The 18,301-nt window shown below is 43.8% G+C and overlaps 1 protein-coding gene across 3 annotated transcripts in view; it reads right to left on the bottom strand.

Moving 5' to 3' along the window:
• The window catches only part of NACC2 (NACC family member 2), a 121,713-nt gene that overhangs the window by 94,080 nt on the left and 9,332 nt on the right, over window positions 1-18,301 (bottom strand). The gene's annotated exons all lie outside the window — the stretch shown is intronic.

The raw sequence follows: 18,301 nt of genomic DNA, 5'->3' as shown, positions 1-18,301 counted from the left end.
ACCTCAGCAGGTTCGGACCATCCCTACTTATCGGTTTTGTAAGAGTTTAGAAAAAAACAAACAATATGGCTTCTTTTTCAAAAACAGCGACACTCCAGGGCAGTTTATGGTATTGCATCTCAAACTCATGTCTGGCTGTCAGACCCCCTATAATTTGACATTTATGCTGTGGATAGTGGATAGTCCTTTACCCATGTTGCATTGCTAACCCAAGCACCTATCTCAGGGATGGGGAACCTGTAACCATCCAGCTGTTGCAAAACTACAATTCCCATCATGCCTGACCAGCCAAAGCTAAAGCCTGGGGGGGGGGGGGGGCGGCCACATGTTCCTAACCCTTGACCTATCTGATTCTACCGAAGTACGCTAAATTACAGTGCGTACCTAAAAGGGAGCTCCCTATTTGTTGCAATGCTCCCCCCTCAACCAACAATAAAATGACCGCAGACTATGCTGGGGGCGTGGCTTACCCAGAAATGGGTGTGGCTTTGTGCAAACAGGCATAGCCTTAATGTGATGTTATGATGTTATGTTAAAATTTTGCCGCACCATTCTGGCACCAGATTCATCACCCTCAGTCACTTTTCATCTAAGTTTGCCCTAAGAATTAGCAAGCTTTATTAAATTCCATCAATTTGGGTCCAAAAAAAATGTCTGATAAAGGGGTGTGTGGTTAGGGTAAAAAGGAAAAAAATTAAAAAAACAGATGCTTCCTCCCCCTCCAAAAAAACAAAACAAAACAGTGCCACTCTTGTTCTCAGTTTGTTTGTGGTATTGCAGTTCATTCCCATTGAAGTCAATGGAGTAATACAGCACACAAGCCAAGGACAGGTGTTGCGCCATGTTATTTCTAATCCTGTATAACCCATATAAAGACAAAGTACAGAATTCTTTGTTTTTTAATCTTCTTTTCGCTGTATTTTTCTTTTTCCCCCTACGGAAGTGACATTTCATCTATTTTGTAACTTTTAGGTTAAATATTGAATTATTGTGTAATTTGTGCTGATTTCTCAATGTGACTTCTGCATATACAGTTTATATAAAAAAAAGAAACCACAATGCCTTTCATGTGAAATCTGACTGTACATAGACTGTAGAGAGGTCCATTCCCGTGGCACCTCCGTGGTAATAAACAGCTACTGTACATTGTCTCTTCTGCAGGCCCTGAGGGGGCGGGGTGGGGCGTGACCAAAAGATTCTATTCTTGCTTTTCTTTGGATACCCCACCCCCTCGGAGCCTAGGAGTAACTTTAGGAATAACATAGTCTTGCTCATACTTTGTTATGCCTACTGAACAACCCCAAAAAGAATCAGATGCAGGTTGTCATCATAAAATAATACATAAAACATGCTAAAGACTATAAAAATTTAATACTCCACAATTAACCTATCAGCATAGGAGAAAACAATTCAGAAAATCCTAACTCCACACAGATGGTGTTCTGGCCGGAATCGAACATATGGCCTCGCAACCACAAGGCGAATAATACGAACCACGATGCCACCCACTGTGCAGCAGAGCTGACACGCATAATTACTTATCCTCACTCTGAAGGTTTTAAGCTTCTTCGCTTGTAATTTGGTGAGAATTTTACAGTTCCCACTTTATAGCGTGAACATAAAGCAAAGCTGAAACACAAAGTAAACTGAAATTAGACAGACTGATATTGCCATTGATATTCCTGCACGGAGTATACTGCCATTCCACAGTAATTACAGGTGCAGGGCCATGTTGGCTTATGGACCAGTGCGGGTCTAGAGCTGAGGTCCAGGAGCTGACACGCGCATGCTGGGAGGTGTAGTGTAGGTTTAAATCTCTGGTTGCTGACTGAAACCATTATAATTTTATCCAGACTCTAAGAACATCCATAACACTTCCAACATACAGAGCTGTGACACAAAGACAGGTGCATATGCCTGCATTCACTGACAGCAAGCAGAGATGGAATTTTTCATATTACAGAGACCTAGGCTCAGGCACACATGTAAGTCTATGAAAGCAGCACAGGTGCATGGAGATGATGTCCCTGGTGTCTAGTGGGGGGGATCTCCCCCCATGATGCGATCCCTTCTACTGATCCCGGCTCGGCAATCAGTGCATCTGGTCTGCTGCAGACCAGTATAATAGAGCACTGATCTGATGGATCAGTGCTCTATTATATACAAAGCATTGTTCTCAATGGGACATAAGTGCTGTGTATATATAAGTCCCCCAGGGGGCTTCTAATTAATGTATGTGAAAAAAAAGTGTTTTTATTAATAAAAAAAAATCCCCTCCACTAATAAAACTTTAAATCACCCACCTTCTCCCATCTTAAAATAAAAATAAACATATTTGATATTGCCGCCTGCGATGTGATATTAAATTATCACATTCCTGATTTCGCACGGTAAACGGCATAAGCGCAAAAAAAAAATACCAAAGTGCAGAATTGTGCAATTTTCAAATCCAGAAAAAAATTTAATAAAAATGATCAAAAGTCGCATATACGCAAACAAGATACCGAAAGAAAGTACAGATCATGGCGCAAGAAAATGACACCTCACACAGCTCCATAGACCAAACAATAAAAGCGTTATAAGGATGGGAAAAGAATGGCAATTTTAAACACATTGGTTTTTTTTCAAAGGTTTTAATTTTTAAAAGCCATCAAATAATATAAAAGTCATGCAAGTTACATATCGTAATCGTACTGACTTGAGGAACATATCTAACATGTCAGTTTTACCATAGGGCGAACGGCGTAAACACGAAACCCCTCAAAATAAAAGGAATTGCACCTTTTTTCCAATTTCACTGCACATATAATTTTTTCTGGTTTTGCAGCATATTTTATAGAAAAATTAAGTCTGTATTTGCAAAGTATAATTGATGTCGCAAAAAAATAAGGTCTCATGTGGGACTGTAGTGGAAAATATGCAAGCGCAGTGGCCTTTTAAACACGAGGAGGAAAAAACGAAGGCACAAAAATGAAAACTGGCTCCGTCCTTAAAGGAGAAGTCCAGTGAAAATTTTTATTAAAGTATTGTATTGCCCCCCAAAAGTAATACAAATCACCAATATACACTTAAGTATTTGTGCTTTTTTTGTGCATAAAGTGCTTTTTTCCCTGCACTTACTACTGCATCAAGGTATTACTTCCTGGATAACATGGTGATGTCACGACCAGACTCCCAGAGCTGTGCGGGCTGTGGCTGCTGGAGAGGATGGAGGCAGAGGGATGCTCAGTGTCCCTCCAGTGCCCTGTGTCCTTCAGTGTCCCCCTGCCATCATCCTCTCCAGCAGCCACAGCCCCCACAGCTCTGGGAGTCGGGTCATTACATCACCATGTTATCCAGGAAGTGACATCACCATATTATCCAGGAAGTGAAGCCTTGATGCAGTAGTAAGTGCAGGGAAAAAAGCACTTTATAAGCATTTCCTGTAATAAGTGTATATTGTGGATTTGTATAACTTTTGGGGGGCAATACAATAATTTAATAAAAATTTTCACCGGACTTCTCCTTTAAAGGGTTAAGGTGAAGGGAGATGAGTTGTAATAACACAGACTACCTGAGGAAAGAGGTGGTGCTGTTTTGATGAAAAAAATTTTTAATCCTGGATAACTCCTTTAAATTAATCTACTGCCTGAGTACATTTATTCTATGAACCAGGGAGATCAGGATGAACATAATGGGAGAATGCAGCAGTGAATGTTATTTTGTGATAACGCTTTCAATCCTTTGAATGCCACAATGGGATTAACAAGAATAATTGATAACTGAAGGGGTTAAGGATTAAGGAACCAACAAAACCAAAAAATGCAGTAATTCCCCTGTAAGCGCCCTCTTCTATGGCTCCATACAGAGACCCCATTGTTTGATTCTCCTGTACTGTTTCTCAGATTAGAACATATGCTCCACAAACCTTTCACAAACCTAAATCGCTCTATTTATAATCAACCTAAAAAAAGATTTCTGTGCAGAAGGAGCAAGATTAGTCGTGTGAAGAAGTGCTGGGGTCAGGAAACACGTCTCATTTCGATTCTTGAAGTCAACACATATGGTGCATGATCACAGGCAGTGACGCCGCCCTGCTGGAAGAGCACGCACATAACATGATAACAGGGTGATAAGGAATCACAACTCATCAGGTTCACCAAGTCCATACAGATCTCACAATACAAGTACTGATTGTTTAGATAACAAATGCCTTACATGTATGTACAAATGGAATTACCCTTCATGAGGTGTGATAGATAGATAGATAGATAGAGATCCTATTCCTTTGTACACTCTAGCCAGGAATTCGGCAAACTATCTCCCTTCCACTACACCTTCTTGACTATAAGCCCCCCCCACAGAGTAAGTAATAGACAGAATTCCCAACTAGAGTGTACATTTCAGTGAACGGTGACACAAGTAGATAGTTCTATCTATATCATAAAAATGAAAGTCTGTCTGTCTGTCTGTCTGTCCCGGATAGACTTCCAAACGCCTGAACCGTTTGACCCCAAATTTGGCCCACAGATACATTGGGTGCCCTGGAAGGTTATTGCGAAGGTCCCGTCCCCGCCAGATATACAGGAGGGGAGGGGAGGGGAAAGAGCGGCGCTCCATAGAGATGAATTGGAAAATCTCCTCACTGCAAACACAGGTGATATAATTAGCTGCAGCTGCCCAGAGAAAATGACAGTTGGAGCCTTAGCAACCAATAGGATTACTGCTTTCATTTTCACAGGGAGTTGTGGTTGCTAGGGAAGCTGCCTCACAACATCCACAGAAATAACTGGTAGACCCCCTACTCCATCTATACAGTACAGGTATACAGGACCCCCTACTCCATCTATACATGTATACAGGGCCCCCTACTCCATCTATACAGTACATGTATACAGGACCCCCTACTCCATCTATACAGTACATGTATACAGGACCCCCTACTCCATCTATACAGTACAGGTATACAGGACCCCCTACTCCATCTATACAGTACAGGTATACAGGACCCCCTACTCCATCTATACAGTACATGTATACAGGGCCCCCTACTCCATCTATACAGTACATGTATACAGGACCCCCTACTCCATCTATACAGTACATGTATACAGGACCCCCTACTCCATCTATACAGTACATGTATACAGGACCCCCTACTCCATCTATACAGTACATGTATACAGGACCCCCTACTCCATCTATACAGTACATGTATACAGGACCCCCTACTCCATCTATACAGTACATGTATACAGGACCCCCTACTCCATCTATACAGTACATGTATACAGGACCCCCTACTCCATCTATACAGTACATGTATACAGGACCCCCTACTCCATCTATACAGTACATGTATACAGGACCCCCTACTCCATCTATACAGTACATATATACAGGACCCCCTACTCCATCTATACATGTATACAGGACCCCCTACTCCATCTATACATGTATACAGGGCCCCCTACTCCATCTATACAGTACATGTATACAGGACCCCCTACTCCATCTATACAGTACATGTATACAGGGCCGTATTACCAGCTGCTGCTGTTCTAAGCAGTAAACCCGAAGACGCCCCATCCTCACTCACCAATTAGCATCAGGACTGGTAGGTAATAGCTCCAGATGTCACATTTAACACCGCCACACCAGACCTGACCAATACCGCCATACTGTGACTGGATAACACTGCCACACCAAGCCTGACCAATAACACCACACTGTGACTGGGTTAACACTGCCGTACCAGACCTGACCAGTACCGCCATACTGTGACTGGATAACACTGTCATACCAGACCTGACCAATACCGCCATACTGTGACTGGATAACACTGCCATACCAGACCTGACCAATACCACCACACTGTGACTGGATAACACTGCCATACCAGACCTGACCAATACCGCCATACTGTGACGGGATAACACCACCATACCAGACCTGACCAGTACCGCCATACTGTGACTGGATAACACTGTCATATCAGACCTGACCAATACCGCCATACTGTGACTGGATAACACCGCCACACCAGACCTGACCAATACCACCATACTGTGACTGGATAACACTGCCATACCAGACCTGACCAATACCACCATACTGTGACTGGATAACACTGCCATACCATACCTGACCAATACCACCATACTGTGACTGGATAACACTGCCACAGCGACTCCACCAACTCTATACTACAGGTATACAGAACCCCAAACTATACACTACAGGTATATAGGACCCCCAAACTATATACTTCAGGTATATACTATATATATATACTATATACTATATACTTCTATACACACTGACACTTTATACCCGGGCAGCGCCGGGTACATTTTCTAGTAGTTAAAGGGAACCTGTCACCCCCCCCGTGCCGGGGTGACAGGCTCCCGACCCCCGTTAGAGCCCCCTATACTCACCTAATCCCGCCGGGTCCCGCTTCTGGAGGTGGTCGGGTGATGAAGATCTCAGCCGCTGCAGTCCAGCGCTCCGTCATTCTCTATGAGCGTTGGACTCATCTCTCAGCGCGCGCGCCGGGCTGAAGCGGCTGAGATCTTCATCACCCGACCACCTCCAGAAGCGGGACCCGGCGGGATTAGGTGAGTATAGGGGGCTCTAACGAGGGGTTGGGAGCCTGTCACCCCGGCACGGGGGGTGACAGGTTCCCTTTAATAAGGTTTAATAAAGACAAGATGATAAAGGCCAGCAAACCTGGATTCCATCCATAATTCTTTACTCGGTCTTCACATAAAATACAGATTTAAAAGCTTATCTGACGCCTTTCAGTCAGAAGGCCTTACTCATAGCTATAAGTAAGGGCTACTGGCCAAAACGCGTCAGCTAAGCTGTTAAATCTGTATTAACCCTTGACCTGGGGTCATTGATTCCTCAATGCCCAGGTCGTTTTAGGACATCAGCTTATAAGATCATAATGATCCCATAAGCTGATGTCCCTGTGTCTGCCCCCTCTCCTCTGTCCCCTGCAGCTGTTACAATCTTGTAACAGCGGCAGGGAAAGGAGGGGAGGGGCAGAGCTCACGGGCATGCGCCCTCCCGACCCTGCTGGCTTCCGGGTTCCATGGCTACCATCGGGGCTCTGCGATCATTTCGGAGAGCCCATTTCGGAGAGCCGGACAGAGAATTCTCCCTCTGTAGAGGGAGAATTCTCTTTCAGGAGCCCTATAGATGCTGCGGTCGTGCTGACCGCAGTATCTATAGGGTTAACTCTCAGCCGGGACCCGCCGCAGATGACACAGGCGCAGGTCCTGCACCGGTCTCATCCTGGATCATTAATTAACGTCGCTGCAGCATCGGGCATAGGCTGCAGCGACATTAATTAACTGCGGGGCAGCGGCAGAGGGTTATGGAATCCAGGTTTGCTGGCCTTTATCATCTTATATCTGGTGAAGCTTGCACTGGCGTGCACCAGACAGGTGGATTTCCTGCGGGTGTGGTGAGCTGAAATTTTCTCCTGGTTACTAAAAAAGTTTAACCTCTGGCCATACTGTGTTGATCCAGAGGAAGACAAAAACCCTCATGAGCAGCTGCTTTTAGAATTGCCATAAATACTGTTAAAAACAGCTCAGAAAATATGGCTGCCCCCATAATATTCACGGTGCAGAGACGAGCTGTTCTATGCATCTGCAGCACCCCCGCAGGGAAAATGGTAACATTGCATAGCCCCCATTGAGATGAATGGGCTGTTCATGCATGCACAGATGTTCAGGTCCTCCAGAGCTTGGGGCGCTGTTTGTAGCGGCTCCTCACGCTGAGGGTCCTAAAGGAGAGAGCCCCCCTCTGTTAGCTCACTGTAGTCACTGAAGTGGCACAATCCAGACATTTTGGAGGAAAATTACAGTTCTATATTGCAATCCACAAGAGGCTGAATCTCTGCTTTATGCATTTAGATGGAAGTTAAGCGAGAGCCGAAAATATGTAAGAAAACAATGCGACTTCAGGTTACTGCTGGGCTGTGGAATGAGAGGGATGAAGAAGAAGGCGGATTGGATTTCATTGGCCTTTTATCTCACTGTGAAGGCTGCGCATTTCATGACGAGGGGCGATACAGAGATCACAGGGAAAGATACACATTGTTCTCACAAGACGTCTTCACCTCACGCTAGATTTAAAGGCTCCTGTATTGTACAGAGCCAAGGCTGAAGCACTGAGAGGACAGAGCGGCCATTTGCTGCAACCTTCACTGACCAAGCATAAAAGGCGGAAGATTCCAAGACGAGAGACTGCGGCACTGCCAGCCAGAGGCATAGTAATCCCTCCACATAATCTCACTTATCCCGGCCCTCTACACAACTTGGCAGCCATTACATTGGCCTTAGGGTGCTGCTTCCAAACTTCCTTTCTCTCCGATGACCAATTGTCAGATCTTACTGGAGCTACGGAATTCTACACATTTAAATAAAAATATGAAAAAAAACATATATATATATATTATATATATATATATATATATGATTATGGTGGGGGTGATAGCATCTATTCACATACATGAGCTGCCTTTCTGTTCTAGAATACTATTGAGGGGAAAGGTCTGTGTATTATGGAGTGATCATCGAGGCACATTCATGTACACAAATAACTTTATGTGGACGCCCAGTCATCCATGCTTTAAAGGGCGAAAATCTTTTTCTTGCAAATGAACTGGTTTCAGAAAGTTATACAGATTTGTAATTTACTTCTATTTATAAATCAGTCTTCCCATTATTATCAGCTGCTGTATGTCCTGCAGGAAGTGGTGTATTCTTTTCAGTCTGACACAGTGCTCTCTGCTGCCACCTCTGTCCATGTCAGGAACTGTCCAGAGCAGTAGCAAATCCCCATAGAAAACTTCTCCTGCTCTGGACAGTTCCTGACATGGACAGATGTGGCAGCAGAGAGCACTGTGTCAGACTAAAAGAATACACCACTCCATTTACGGGAAGACTTGAAAGTTTTAAATAGACGTAAATTAGAAATCTATCTAACTTTCTGAAACCATTTGATTTGAAAGAAAATGATTCTGCCAGGGTACCCTTTTAATATCCGTCATGAACCAAGAAGCTCTGGATGAGCAGTGCTGTAGGCTGCTATGAAGAAGCCATCCAAGTGGTCAACATGGCTGCAATCGCTAAAAGCCTTTTTATGGATAAGCAGTTTCCGTCAGGGGAATATGATGTATATCCACTGAGTGGCATCTGTCATATAGGGTTCTGGTCTGAACAGGAACAAAATAACTTTAGACTTAAATTGAGTAATGGGGGTCTATGGATTCATTTGCAGGGGTTATTCAAGATTACAAAAAGCAAAGCTACTTTATTGCAAAGATAGCGCCACCCACATCCTCAGGTTGTGTGTGGTATTACAATTCAGCTCCATTCACATCAACAGGAACTGAGCTGCAAAATCACACCAAAATGTAGGACAAGAGGGGCGCTGTTTCTGGAGAAAAGAAATCGGATATGTTTTCCAACCCCTTTAACGGATGCATCAGGACCTAGCCTAGTATTTATGGGATATGGACACTGCTTACTGCCCTGTGAAATAAGCCTTTTTATAAAAATGACTGCTTTCTTCTAAAGAAACAGTGCCACATCTAGTCACAGGTTATACGTGGTATTGCAGCACATCCCCATTTAATACGAGCTGCAATAGGAAACAACACTTGGGATGGTTGGGCGTTGTGAGAAAGGCAGCCATGTTTTTCACCTTTAAATCTTATTCTTCTACAAGGCAGTACAAGGTCAGCCTACAAGGTGCAGTAGGTTACTAATACGAGCCCGTACAGTATGATTTCATCCATTAATATAGATTAACTTGTACTCCAGGCTTAGTGGACTTTACAATAAGAAAAAGACTAAAATCCTATAAAAGTAAAATAAAAATGGATCATTATGTTTTGTACCTTATTAAAGTGACTGGAAGCCAGAATAATCGTACATCGTGCATTGTAATAATCCCTCGAGACCTTGTCAATGCTGAAATATTAATCCAGAGCCCAGACCCCTGGGAGCAGCAATGATTTAGGTCTTGGGTGCTGGTTCTATATTATCAGATAGCTAAAATAAAGTCATTAGACCCATAAAGATCAAGACATATGAGAAATGTTTCTTAAAGGGTAACGCCAACTAAAGCTTGTGGTATGGCAGCGGTCCCAATATTTGTTTGCATTGGTCTGCCATCAGATACTATACTGGTTATCCAGGTATTTTAGGGAAGAGGAAAGATCACATGGAGCATTGTGAGAAGTGAGGGAGTAGAAGCATGGATTTACAGGGAACACCCACTGTGCTCTGAACTTGAAGCACCACAAGCAGACATGTAAGAGACAGCGTGGGAAAGGGGGGGGGGAATCTTTCTTTTGAATCAACTGGTTTTAGAAAGTTATATAAATTTGTAATTTACTTCTATTAAAAAATCTAAAGTCTTCCCAATACTTCCCATACTACTGTATGTCCTGCGGGAAGTGGTGCATTCCTTTCATTGAGACACAGTGCTCTCTGCTGCCACCTCTGTCTGAGACAGGAACTGTCCAGAGCTGCAGAGGTTTTCTATGGGAATTGGCTGCTACTCTGTACAGTTCCTGTCTCAAACAGAGGTGGCCGCAGAGAGCACTGTGACAGACTGGAAAGAAAAAAAAACATTTTCCACAGGGCATACGGCAGCTGATAAGTACTGGAAGGCTTAATATTTTTAAATAGAAGTAAATTACAAGTCAATATAACTTTCTGAAACCAGATGATTTGACAGAAAAAGATTTTCGCTGGATAGACCCTTTAAAAGAAGTGAGGGGGTGGGAGCATGGATTTACAGGGAAGGCCCACTGTGCTCTGAACTTGAAGCACCACAAGTAGACATCTAAGAGACGGCAAATAAAAAAGAAAAAAAACACAGCAAGGACATTACACAACTAAGGGGCCCATAGCTTGTAATTAGAGATGAGCGAACCTCGAGCATGCTCGAGTCCATCCGAACCCGAACTTTCGGCATTTGATTAGCGGTGGCTGCTGAAGTTGGATAAAGCCCTAATGCTTTGTGGAAAACATGGATATAGTCATTGGCTGTATCCATCTTTTCCAGACAACCTTAGAGCTTTATCCAAGTTCAGCAGCCTCCACTAATCAAATGCCGATTGTTCGGGTTCGGATGGACTCGAACCCGAACCCGATTCGCTCATCTCTACTTTGCAGTCACACTTTCATCATGAAGATGAAAGTTTAAAAAAAAAAACACCTTTAAAAAATAAAGATCTAGATCAATAAGGCATAGAATACAACATCAAAAAGTACCTAATCCTAAAAGGGGTTATTCAGGATAACAAAAAGCGCTGCTTTCTTGCAAGAACAGCGCTGACCCTGCCCTCATGTTATATGTAATATTACAGTTCAGCTCCATTCACTGAGCTGCAAAACCGCACACCCAAAGTGTGCTTTGTCTGGAAGAAGACGGCCATGTTCTTCTAAAGCTGGATACTCCCTTTAAGCAGCAATGATCTACAACAATACGAACACCCTGGTTACTCTACCCCCCCCCCCCCCCTTTTTCGACCGCGCAGCAGGTACAGAAAGTGAATTGTCACTATAGCCAGGCGTCCGGGGACTGCAGAGCTGTGAAGGGCATTGTCCGCTCATGAATCACACTTGCCTCTGCCTGAACTATTGTTGCACTTGATATAATGTACAGACCAAGGAGATAAATGGAGGGCATTTTTTACCAGTGGCGTCACTGTAAAGCAGAGTCAATTTACTTCTGTACACACAGCCTGTCAAATGTCTTATTATTCAGTGCCGGCCAAAACAAACACAACTTCTGGTAACACAACGGTCTTACCGCACCGGGCCTCAGCACCGATAGGAAATAGTCCTTTTGTATGAGACAATGTGCCCTACCCAAACATGCTACAGTGCTTGGCCTAATGAATTCACATGCTGCCAGTCGTTGCTAGCAAACCCAGTGCCAATCCAAGTATCCTAGTGCCATAACTGGAAAATTGAGGTCACTATTCGTCTCAGATTCTAAGAGCAGGGCCCTATTGTGTCATTACGATTTTTGTCTGTATATCTACCCTTGAAATGATAAAGCGCTATAGAATATGTTGGCGCTTTATAAAGATTATTATTATCATTATAATAGTATGATCATACCAGAGGTGGCCAAGCGGCTCTCTCCACAGTAGTCATTGAAGTCTTTGGGAGTTACGGAAAGAGCTGAGCAAGCAGTTCCCATACGTTTTGATAGATAGACTAATATGCAACCCTCAGCAGGAGCAGATACAACAAATGGCCACTTAAAGTGACTCTGTACCCACAATCTGACCCCCCCCCCCAAACCACTTGTACCTTCAGATAGCGGCTTTTAATCCAAGATCTGCCCTGGGGTCCCTTCGGGCAGGTGATGCAGTTATTGTTCTAAAAAACTACTTTTAAACTTGCAGCCCGTGCCAAAAGGGAGTACCTGTGCCGTAACTTTGCACCACCCCTCCGTCCCTCCTCCCCACCCTCTCCATCATTAGAAATGCCACTGGAACATTTTCTACATGCTGAACACTGCACAGGTCCTTAACAATCCAGCCCATTTGCCGTGCTGACACAGGTGAGGAATAGGAGGCAATCTGCCTGGTGCATTCCTAATGATGAGGAGGGTGGGAAGGAGGGAAGGAGAGATGGTGCAAAGTTAGGGCACAGATACTCCCGTTTGGAAGGGGGCTTCAAGTTTAAGGGTACAAACACACACACAGTATACGCAGCAGATCTGCAGCAGATTTGATGGTGCAGATTTGATGCTGTGTTCAGTTATTTAGATCTAATCTGCTGTGTATCGCAGCAGAAAATACGCTGCCTATACGGTGTGTTTGTACCCTAAAAGTAGTTTTTAGGACAATAACTTCATCACCTGCCGAACGGACCACAGGACAGATCTTGGATTAAAAGCAGCTATCCGAAGGTACAAGGGGTTTGGGTGGGGGGTCAGATTGTGGGTACAGATTTGCTTTAACAGATCAGCATTGTTAAAGGGGTTGTCCAAACTTGGAAAAACATGGCTGTTTTCTTCTAGAAACAGCACCACTCTTGTCCTCAGTTTAGGTGTGGTATTGCAGCTCTGGTCCATTAAGGTCAATGGAGCTAAACTGTAATACCACACACAACCTTAAGAGAGGGATGGTGCTGTTTTTGAAAGAAAGCTGTGTTTTTGTTTGTTTTTTTAATGCTGGATAACCCCTTTAAATATAGGTTTAGAGACCCCAATTATCAGTATAGTTAGGTCACTGCCTATAGGCCATAAATGTATGTGTATTAGAGTTACCACTGATGTCAGCAGTCACACTAAGGTTTCCTATCACTATTTTATTCATTAGATTTTTATTGAACTACATTTAGACACAAAGGGGGACATTTATTAAGTCCAGCGTTTTCTGCGCCGGACTTAAAAATGCCCCCGCATCTCCGGTGCTACGGAGATTTATGTAGAGGCGGACTGCCTCCACATAAATCCCGTGCGAGCCGGTGCGCACGGCCGAAAACCTACGCCAGCTGAGGACTGGAGTAGGTTTTCGGCGTATCTTTTTATAAAAAAAAAAAAAAAAAAAAAAAAGATAAATTGTGCGGACTATGAGTCCGCGCCCCCCGTTCCGCCCCCCGGCGTACCCGGCGTAAAGAGACGATTTGCGAATATTTTATTTGCAAATCGGCCGTTTTGCGGATAAAATATTCACAAATCGGCTCTTTACGACAAAAAAATAAAAAATACGCCGGATGATACATGTCCCCCAAAGGGTGAGATTTATCAAACATGGTGTAAAGTGAAACTGGCTCAGTTGCCCCTAGAAACCAATCAGATTCCACCTTTCATTCCTCACAGACTCTTTGGAAAATGAAAGGTGGGATCTGATTGGTTGCTAGGGGCAACTGAGCCAGTTTCACTTTACACCCTGTTTGATAGATCTCCCCCAAAACGTCTTTAAGAGATTAAATTCACCCCCATAGCAAGAACCGCTTTATTTTTTAATAAAAGTTGAGAATTTACTTTACACAAAGCCCCGTTTTTCCTCAGTATTTTCTAGTGTGTGGAAACAAATGGTTTTGCTGAGCGGTAAGATTGTCATAAAATACATGGCAGACTATGTGCCTGGCATTATCAAGCAGTCCATAAGAGAACAGAACACCCCTAGAAAGAAGTGAAGGATATCATAATCAGCAGAAACAGGAGCACTCTAAGGATTATTAGCACTTTTCTTATTTTACAAGGTTTTATGTCATCATTCTCTTATTTCTATAATGGCCTTCTAATATTTAGAGAGTGTTAGATAGGCCCCATGAAAATAAGCTGAGAGAGAAGATCCCACTGCAGGGACCCTCTAACCATGGGAGGAACCCAGTGGGCAGGTTGAGGGTTAACTGACAGAATTCAAATAATTTGGCGGCCAAACAATGTAATGCATGTGCATTGTCCAATTAGGTGAGGAGGGATAGAGAACCTGTGGACCCCAGCTTTTGTAAAACTACAATTTCAATAACGTCTGGACCGCAAAGTCAGTGTAGGGAAGTAAGGTAAAAGAAGCCCAAGTATAAGCACTGCTGGCTAACAACCCAGCCATGGTCCTGTCCCTGAAATGGAGAGAAGAACAGCTGTGCATCATGGAGGGGGGACTGTTAGGGGTACAATAACAGCAGTGAGAGCCAAAAAGAATTCCCACTCTAAATGATGTAACAAATCATTGCAGGTTTTTTAAATTCTTTTGAAAGTACAGGTAGGCCTTACTCCCCATTTAAAAAGGACCATTCTGGGGAAGGGATGATGACAAGCTAAAGGGAGGGGGATTACATGAAGAAAGCAGCCCTGGTCTAAGCAATAAACTGATGATGCTGATACACTGCTGCTGTCGAGCCCCTAAGAGTCTCCTTCATGGAGCACAGCAATGTCTCAATCTTTTCATTTCAGGGGATGGGACCAGGGCTGGGTTATTTGCCAGCAGTGCTCAGACCATTACCTTACTTCTCTGTACAATCATTGAAAAAGCACTCATTACTATGCAATGACATAGGGCTGGAGAAAGTGCACTGGACTGAACAAGCTGACACTGTGCTGGGGATGACGGGGGACGGGGGTTTACAGCAAGGAAGGAGGTTACACCACAAAAGCAGCCCTGGTCTAAGCAATGAACAGCAGCCCAAAGTTTTATAGGTAGTCAAAGAAAATAGGGAAGCCTTGATTTTACCTTTTAGGTACAGCATGGACTCTCTGTAGGAGGCATACAGGCTCAGGATGCATTAACATAGTCCTGCATAGCACAAGCTAAGCCTTCCATCCCACTTCCTATGTTCCCTCTAATTCTCTCTGTTCTGCTGTTCTGACTAAATGCAGCAGACAGAAGGGAAGTGAGACATTCAGGCCTGGACTATTTCTGGAGTTAGGAATCGTCCCACCATAATCTGGACTCTTATCAAGTATAGGCTGGCCATTATTATGTCTGAGAGGTGGTGGTCTCTTGTGGACCTTTCATTCTGCTGGTCAGCATAAGTCCTGAATGTTAAACGCTCACAATTAAACTGATGGCCCATCATAAAGATAGATCATCAACGTTTAAGCCACGGAACACGCCATGAATACCAAATGTGAATAGACACTTATTGCAGTGGATTTTAAAGTTTTATAGCATTTAGTCCGGATATTTAAATCTGCCAATCCTAGTAGTAGTGAACAGGGCCATCGTCAGCACCCGGCTTACCTGGGCAACTGCCTGGGGGCCCACAGCATCCCTAGGGGCCCAGTCCGGTCACGGCTGCTTTCTTTCCTCATTGAGACTGGTGGCCAGCCAGCCAGCATCTCCTCCGTGCTGCAGATCAGCCTGATCTGCTCTCCCTGCATCTTTCTGCCCTGGCCCAGACCTGATTAGAAAAGGCGAGAGCAGCAGAGCAGCTCAGCTCCGGGACAGGAGACTGGTGAGTGTACAAAATGGAGTGGGGCAGTGTTTTGTGGGGTGTTTAGAGACCATGTGACTCTCCAATTGCTGCAAAACTCCAACTCCAATCATGCACTGCTGGCAGGACATGATGGGAGTTGTAGTTTGATAACAACTAAAGAGTCACTTGTTGTGCCACAGTTTATTAGTGCAGTGTTCTCTAACATTTGACTTTCCCCTTGCTGAAAAACTACAACTCCCACCATGCATTGCTAATACACCTCCTCTCCAGGTATGGGTCAGCTGGGCGCAGGTCCAATGGAAATGAAAAAATGTTTACCATAAGGTAAAAATAAATAACCACATTTATTAATCAGACACAATGCGTTTCAAGACCGGTCTGGTCTGATAAAGAGACCAGACCGGTCTCGAAACGCGCTGTGTCTGATTAATAAATGTGGTTATTTATTTTTACCTTATGGTAAACATTTTTTCATTTTAATTGGACCTGTGCCCAGCTGACCCATACCTGGAGAGGAGGTGTATTGTCGTATGTTTGTTCCTGTGAGGATCATATAGGAGTGGCAGCGGTCCTGATTGCATGCTTACTCAAGAGTTGTGCCTTGCAGTTAGCACAACTCCACTAGGTGAAAACCTCCATTACTGACTCACCTTTGTTACCTGTCAGAATTATGCTATGGAGCGCTGTCTTTTATTCTGTTTGTAGTACCATGCATTGCTGGCTGGGCATAATGGGAGTTGTAGTTTGGCAACAGCTGAAAAGCCACTGATTGGGAAACAAAGATTTAGGAGGACAGTTTATTTAGTGCAGTGTTCTCAAACATGTGACTCACTCTCCGGTTGCTGCAAAACTACAACTTCCATCATCCACTGCTGGCAGGACATGATGGGAGTTGTAGTTTGGCAACAACCATCGAGACACTGATTTATGGGGATGATTATGGCACAATTTATCTAGGTGAAAAGTGGCACAGTTTATTGGGGGGCAGTGGCACAATTTCTGGTGGGAAAGTGGCACAATTTATTGGTGGGCAGTGAGTTTATTGTGGGGGAGCAGTGGCACAGATCATAAGGGCAAAGTTCTTTTTGCACAAAGAGAGGGCCTTACTACAGATTGAAGCCCAAAGGGGCTCACCTACAGATGAGGGGCGGAAAGGAGGCCTAACTACAGATATATGCACTAAGAGGGGGCACAGCTATAGATAGAGGTAAAAAGAGGGGGGCACAACTACAGATGGGATCATAACCACAGAATAAGGCATAAAGAAAGGAAATAACTTTAAAGGCACAAAGAGGCTCCTGTTACTGTTGGGAGCTTGTATAGAGGAAGGTGTTGAAGTGGCTAAGATGTTTGTCTGGCAGAGGGGGGCATCTATAAGGGGGCTACACAGAGGGGGACCAACTGTTTTACTGTCACCACATGAGTGGTCCACAAAGGGGCCCGCTGAGGCTCTGTCACCCAAGGGCCCACAAAACCCTGGAGCCGGCCCTGGTAGTGAATACACTAAGGGCCCTATTCCACCGGACGATTACCGTTCGCATAATTGTTAACGATCTCAAACGACCACTATTGCGAAAGACCTGAAAACGTTCACTCATTTCCATGGAACGATAATCGTTACTTATGATCGTATTTGCGATAGTTTTCTCTTTGCTATTTGTTCGCTATTGCGTTCGGATCTACTGCGAACGACCGAACGACGTCTTATTCAATGCGAGCGATTTGCGAACGAGCAACGATAAAAATAGGTCCAGGTCTTATAAAGCGATCAACGATTTCTCGTTTGGTCCTTAATCGTTAACTGCTATTCAAACGAACGATTATCGTTTAGATTCAAACGATTTAACGATAATCTGAACGATAATCGTCCGGTGGAATAGGGCCCTAAGGTCTGAGTCTGTGGTTTGTATGAGGGGTGTGGGGATGAATGGGGTCATAAGTAACTAAAATAAAATGGGGCTATGGCCTATATAGATAGGTGGGACATCTTACACCTCTTTTCTAGTCTAATGTCAATGTATGAGAAATGTATAGCCTTCTCTCCATGCGTCATTCATATTATCTCATTATCATTCCCACAATATCCACTTCCAGTCTGACATTTCAGCTTTAAATAAAAAGGAGTCTACAAATAGGAGTAAGGTGTCATGTTTATTTTGGGATGTTAAGGTGGGAAAACAGCAACAGTAACAAGTGAACAAGCGTCTCTAGATTTCTTACCAGTCTTTATTTTCATCAAATGAGTTCTTTATAATATTAACCCTTTAAAAACTCATTTTTGTTTTGTAAAGAACGGAATATAGTTTGTTTTTTGGTGGGTGGGGGCACTTTTATTCAACGTTCAATGTAAGGATCCACAGGAACCAATGATTACAATACAATATTTATGT

Source organism: Dendropsophus ebraccatus, chromosome 10, assembly GCF_027789765.1.
Source record: "Dendropsophus ebraccatus isolate aDenEbr1 chromosome 10, aDenEbr1.pat, whole genome shotgun sequence".
NCBI classification, from domain to species: Eukaryota; Metazoa; Chordata; class Amphibia; order Anura; family Hylidae; genus Dendropsophus; species Dendropsophus ebraccatus.
This window is presented reverse-complemented; position numbering and strand designations above follow the sequence as displayed.